Below are 6720 nucleotides of genomic sequence, written 5' to 3' on the forward strand. Positions count from 1 at the left end.
CCTAAGGCCAGGAGTGGGGGTGTGAGCTGATGATTCAACGGTGTTCAACTTCACTCGCAACACCTGCGATAACGAAGCAGCCCATGCCAGCCTACAGCAGGACCTGGACAACATCCAGACGGGTTGACAAGTGGCAGGTAGCATTCACATCACATAAATCACATCAGACAGGAAAAAGCCAACCACTGTCCCCAATCTTCAATGGCAATACTTTTGCTGAATTCCACCCCACACCCCCATCAACATCTTGGAGTTCACCATTAATCAAAAACTTAACTGGATCAGCCATATCAACACCATGGCTACAAGAGCAGGGAAGAGGCTGGGTACTCTGCGATAAGTGGCTCACCTCCTGACTGATCAAAGGCTCTCCACCATCTACAAGGCTCAAGTCAGGAGCGAGCACAATACTCACCATTCACCTGGATGGGTGCAGCAACAACAACACTGAAGAAGCTTGACAGCGTTAGGGCAGAGCAGTTCGCTTGATTGGAGCCCTTGCCATTGAACTCAAAATTCACCCTTTCCAACACCAGTGTACTGTGGCTGCAGTATGTACGATCTACAGGGTGCATTGCAGCAACTCATCAAGCTTACTTCAACAGCACCTCCCAACACTGTGATCTCTACCACCTGAGAAGGACAAGAGAAGGACAATGTCATGGGAAAACCATCACCTCCTGGTTCCCCACTAAGTCACACATCATCCTAACTTGGACATATACCATTGTTCATTTATAGTCACTGGATCAAACTTCTAAAATTCCGTACCTAACATCATTGTGAGAGCACCAATCAAGGAGAAGGCACATGACCACCTATGCAAAGATAATAGGGAACAGGCAATAAATACAACATTGGCAGTATCACCCACATCCTGAACAGAAATAAAAAGAGTACATTGAAGATTCACCATGATACCAGGAATGAGAGGTTATAATTATGACAAAAGTGTCAAACACGGGGTTATTTTCACTGGAATAGAGAAAGCTTAATCTTGATCTAATAGAGATTTTTAAAAATTATGACAGATTTTGAGATAGTAAATAGTGAAAGATTGTTTCCAATGCTTGACAATTTGGTGACCAAAGGACATAAAAACATGATTATTGATAAGAAGGGAAATTAGAAGAAATTTATTTCACAGCGGTATTAGAAATAAGAATGTTTTACCACAATTTGTTATTGAGACAGAGACTATAAGGTCATATAAAAATGAACTAGATAAGTATTTGAAAAGGAAGAATATAAAAGAATATGAGAAGAGAGGGGAGGAAAATAAGGTTGAAGTGATGACTGCAGTTATGGTATGAGCTGAATGGTCTCCCTCTATACTGTAATTTCTATGAAGCTGAAGTTGTGTGAAATCAATGAGAAGAGGTGGTCTCATACCATCACCACAACAACTCGCATTTCTATAGCACTCCTCACATCAGAAAGATGTCTCAATAGTACAGTTAGGAAGACAAGAAACAATGGACGACGAACAGGAGGGAGAATTGAAAAACGTAGACGCTTGATTTGAGGGTTATAAGACACGAACAAAGATAAAGATTTTGAGGATATCTTTGAAAACAGGTGGGAAGTGGCAAGTTGGAGGGAGCTAGGTCAAGAATTCCAGAGGGTTGGAGTGTAGAAGCTAAATGAACATGTATCATTGGGGGAACGGAAGCAAGAAGTAGTCCTGCGTTAGAGGAGGGGATAGTGTGTGTGGACGCAAGGCTAGAGAATATTGCTAAGGCAGAGTGGGGAGAGGCCATGATTCAATTTGAAAGTGAGAATGAGAATTATGAAGTCAACACCCTGAGGCATAGGGAGTCAATGGAGATTAGAGAGGACAGGGGAGTGATGGAAGTGTGGGACTTTTACTGGTGAAGATTTGGACTGTGACATTTTGGACGCTTTGAAACTAGTGCAGGATTGAGGCAGGGAAGTTGGCTAAGACGGTGTTGAAGGAATCAAGACACAAGGTAACGAAGCTATGATCTAGATGTCTGCAATGAAGGAAAGAGGTGGTAAAATAAGAGTGGAGGCAGGCAATGTTGTGGAGGTGGAAGAAAACAGTCTTACCGATGGAGCAGATCCAGGGAGGATGCTAAGCTCAGAGTCAAGCAGTACACCAGGGATCTGGACCTCCTGACTAAGTTTGAGATGGTAGCTGGGAGGTTGATGGAGTCAAGGCCAGAGGCACATAGGTGCTGGCAGGAACTAAACCAAATCAGAAATGTCAAACTGAATTGACTTTAGCAAAAAACACTTTGTACCGATGCAAGATTTGAAATATAACATACGAAAATAACTGGCAGGAAAAGACCAGCCGTTCCTGCAAGCCTGCCCCACACTCATGATGGCCGGAGCATCCTGACTAAATACTACGTACTCCCCACCTCCCGCAGGCATTTAATCTCCTGGGAGAAATTCCTCTCTGGCCCCCTCAGGCGATCAAAATCAATCCAGGAGATCACATGGACCATAACTGTTCCCAATAATTAATGAGATATTAACACATGGCACCAAGCACAGAATATTGGCAAGTGGTGAAATGTAAGAATTTCTTAACTGTTGTGAAATTGGTATTGTCTATTAAAGCTGCCTTGCTCTGCTCACCTAATAGCTCAGCAAATAGCTGAGCCATACAGAGTAGGAAAATCCCAGGTTCAATCCATGGTTACAGTTGAGGTATCTGATCTCAAGCAAAGTTGCAATAGTGCCCCTACAATTGACTCAGCACCCCAGGGACAAGGTCTCTGCTCCTGATTGCTGTACAATGACTTCTTCTGGAAATGTGCATATGTAGACATTGGGCGAGGGTAGCCTTGGCTCAACTGTGAATGCCCCTGACCATTCAAATAATTTGTCAACACTTAGTCCCAAGGCTCACACATGAATAATGGTAACTTCGGTGAAATACATTAGGTTGTTCAGTTACCTGTGCAACCATACCCCATTGTAGCTGCCCTGGCTGCCATTTTTTCATGGGCAGGCTGAGTGTTCAGTCGGAACGTATAGGCCACTTATGTGATTTTCACATTGCTAGTCTGTACAGATCTTTCTTTGCCATTGGGAAAGGTCCATTGGCTAGAAATTAAAATTAATATTGTGACTTTCATACATCTGTGCATGGTTTGTTGATAGTTTGCTTTTGTGCTGTGGGATCTTCCCCATAATATAAACAGTGCAAACACCACTGTACCAGAAGCCAAGATAAATAGAATCACTTCTGTTTGAAGTGACTTTCTATTATTGTCTTAAATTGTTGTGATGAAGGGTTTTAATTGGTTCTTAGCTTCCTTTTTATATTTCAAAAAATAATTTATTTTATGAAATTTAAAGATACCACAGTTCCAAGGCAATACAATTCAAAGCAATACAACATGGATTGTACACAAAACAATTCCAAAATTACAATTTAAAATATAGTACATATCTTATAATACATGCTGTACAATACAAGGTAAGGTGGCCTTTCCCCATAGTGTATCAAAGTAAATACTATTGTGCCTGTAGATTAACTATGGGATTATGAACTTTATTGGCATTCAAACAATGGATGGTTTCACCTTTGAATTAATTGTCCCTACCAGTACAATGAAGGGATTTAGTTACTTCAAAAGCACTCGGAAAAACAAAACCATTGTCAGGTACACTTCTGGGCTTCATTCACAAATATAACTTGGCTAACAAAGAAAATATACCAAATACATTGGTATTGTATAACCTCTACATTTCATATGTAAATATCAAAATAAATAACTCTCCTATTTTATAATTAACATTTTGACACCAATTATTATTGTTTTCCCCTCAGCTGCTCATAGAATTGAATGTATCACTGAGATTACTAACCTCTTATAGCTTTTTGGACAATAATGCAAAACAGAATATTTTTTCTGATATTGGACTAGTCGGCTGATGCATTTAGATTGTAGGATCCAGATTCAAAATCTAGGTAAAAAATCTCCTGGATATTACTGAAAACAACTCTGAAGCATTTATTCTCAAAATAAAAGCTATTACACCATATTTGACCAATACAATATTCTTTTGTAATTTCTCAGCTTTCTGCACAGTCTCTTCGGAACACCAAAGAACCCAAAAAGTAAAGTGAGCAGGTGAATCTCTAGTCTATGTGTGACTGGAGATTGTGGGGTAAATTTTAACTTGGAGCCGGGAAGGGAGCTGGGATCTGTGATCATGACCTTAATGACGCCAATCAATTTTACTTCCGAGTTTCGCCCTCAGCAGCCAGCCTGATTGAGAGACTGGCTGGCCGTCGGTCAGGAAGGCATGCGGCAGCAGGCCGCAGATGGGGATCAGAGGGAGGGGTAACCATGGGCCGGGGAGAAGATCAGGGGGCTGGGGAGAAGATCGGAGGAGCCAGGAAGAGACCGGGGGTGCCGGGAAGAAGATCGGGGGACCGGGGAAGAGACCGGAGTGTCAGGGAAGATCGGGTGTCAAGGAGGGGATCGGGGAGCCACCTCAGCCTCACCACATTCTACTTTTCCATCTCATCCTGCACTGTGACTCCAACCTCTGTGCATCACCCTCCTCCCTCTGCCCCACCACTGGCGCATGAGCCCGACTAAAATCAGTTTTACAGCACAGGAGGCCACCACCCTGCCCACTTCTGACAGTTATTTGAAAGACGCACCACTTAGTTCCAAAAATGTCAACATTTAACACATTGCAATTACAGAATTTATCCAAAACCCAAGCACTTGCCAACCTGAGTAATGAACCTATGACCAACTCATCACAATAATAGTAACTCTAACAGAACACACCTATGACATATGTAAACCTATAGATAAATCTTTCTTTCAGTAATAAATCAGCCCCACAAATGCAGGGCATCAAAAAATTTACTTAAAACTTCAAATGCTCCTCTCCACTGAAATCTTTAGTAAAAGGCAAAAGATTTATACAATTTGAAGAGAAACCAAAGTGTTCTAAAGAGTCAACCTCAGCTCCTCACTCCTAACCGATGACATACCTCTTTAACATTGTACTGAGACGCTAGAACTACCATCCAGAGAAAACACATTACCACAGACCAACACGGCAAGCGGGAAAGTAACAACAATCTTCAATCTCCGTGAAAATCACGGTTAGACCTGAAGTTTATTTTGCTTTTTTGCAAAGTACTATGTAGAACATTATGGGTATGTAAATGAGCTCTGAACTTTGTGTGGGCTGGGTTTTCAGTGACGTGTACAATTCTTACTTGGGTACAAGTTTAGTTTGTATGTTTATTCTCTCTCTGTGTTTGAACTTTCAGATGAGAAATTTTAATCAGCAGTTTCCATTAGTGAACAAACCGTACTTTAGTTCATACAGGAAGCCACTGACACAATGAGAGCAGAGACAGAGCTCAGAGCAGTGCATGGAAAGGAGACAACTGAGGGATCCACTCCAAAATCTGGTATCCATTTCACTGCTATCAAATTTTTAAACTTAAATGTATATTTGACCATAGAAACTAGACTTGTTGATGCATTCCTGGTGTTACTTTTAACTGTTGATCCATTAATTATCTGTATTTCGCTTTCATCCGGATTGGAGGGAGGTATACAGTGGTGTTCTCCAGGGGTCAGTACTAGGACTGTGCTTTTCTTAATATATATTAATGACTTGAACTTGGGTGTACAGGGCACAATTTCCAAATTTATAGATGATGCAAAACTTGGAAGTGCAGTGAACAGTGAGGAGAATAGTGATAGACTTCAAAAGGATGATGAAATTTCAGATGAAATTTAACACAGATAAATGTGAAGTAATATATTTCGGTAGGAAGAATGAGGAGAGACAATATAAGCTAGAAGGCACAATTCTAAAAGGGGTACAGGAACAGAGAGAGATCTGGGGGTATATGTGCACAAATCATTAAAAGTGGCAGGGCAGGTTGAGTAAGCGGTTAAAAAAGCATATGGGATCCTGGGCTTTATAAATAGTGACATAGAGTACAAAAGTATGGAAGTCATGATGAACCTTTATAAAACACTGGTTCGACCACAACTGGAGTATTGTGTCCAGTTCTGGGCACTGCACTTTAGAAAAGATGTGAAGGCCTTAGAGAGGGTGCAGAAAAGATTTACTTGAATGATTCCAGGGATGAGGGACGTTAGTTACATGGAAAGACTGGAGAAGCTGGGGTTGTTCTCCTTCGAACAGAAATGGTTGTGAGGAGATTTGATAGAGGTAATTAAAATCATGAAAGGTCTAGACGGAATAGATAGAGAGAAACTGTTCCCATTGGCGGAAGGGTCAAGAACCAATGGACCAATAGATTTAAGGTGATTGAAAAAAGAACCAAAGGTGACATGAGGAAAAACATCTTTACACAGCGAGTGTTTCGGATCTGGAATGCACTACCTGAGGGGGTGGTGGAGGCAGACTCAATCATGGCCTTCAAAAGGGAACTGGATAAGTACTTAAAAGGAAAAGATTTGCAGGGCTGCGGGATAGGGCGGGGTGTGGGACTAGCTGGATTGCACTTGCACAGAGCCGGCACAGACTCGATGGGCCGAGTGGCCTCCTTCCATGCTGTAACCGTTCTATGATTCTATGATTTACGGAATTTATTTGGAAATGTCCAAGGGCAAGCAATGGAGGCGGCATTTATTCTTTCGGGGTGAAACAAAGCAAAACAAAATATTAAAAATACTTCAAACGTGGGAATAGGAGGCAAAATTTCAAAATTTCCAGAAGATACAAATTTTG

General features: G+C 41.4%; 1 non-coding gene across 1 annotated transcript; it reads right to left on the reverse strand.

Moving 5' to 3' along the window:
* Nucleotides 1–4833: 4833 nt before the first annotated feature.
* On the reverse strand, nucleotides 4834–4948 carry LOC137330629 (U5 spliceosomal RNA). Its single transcript, XR_010965063.1, has one exon. It is a non-coding gene; the product is annotated as a U5 spliceosomal RNA (small nuclear RNA).
* Nucleotides 4949–6720: the final 1772 nt, after the last annotated feature.

This window comes from Heptranchias perlo, chromosome 12, assembly GCF_035084215.1.
Source record: "Heptranchias perlo isolate sHepPer1 chromosome 12, sHepPer1.hap1, whole genome shotgun sequence".
Lineage (NCBI taxonomy): Eukaryota > Metazoa > Chordata > Chondrichthyes > Hexanchiformes > Hexanchidae > Heptranchias > Heptranchias perlo.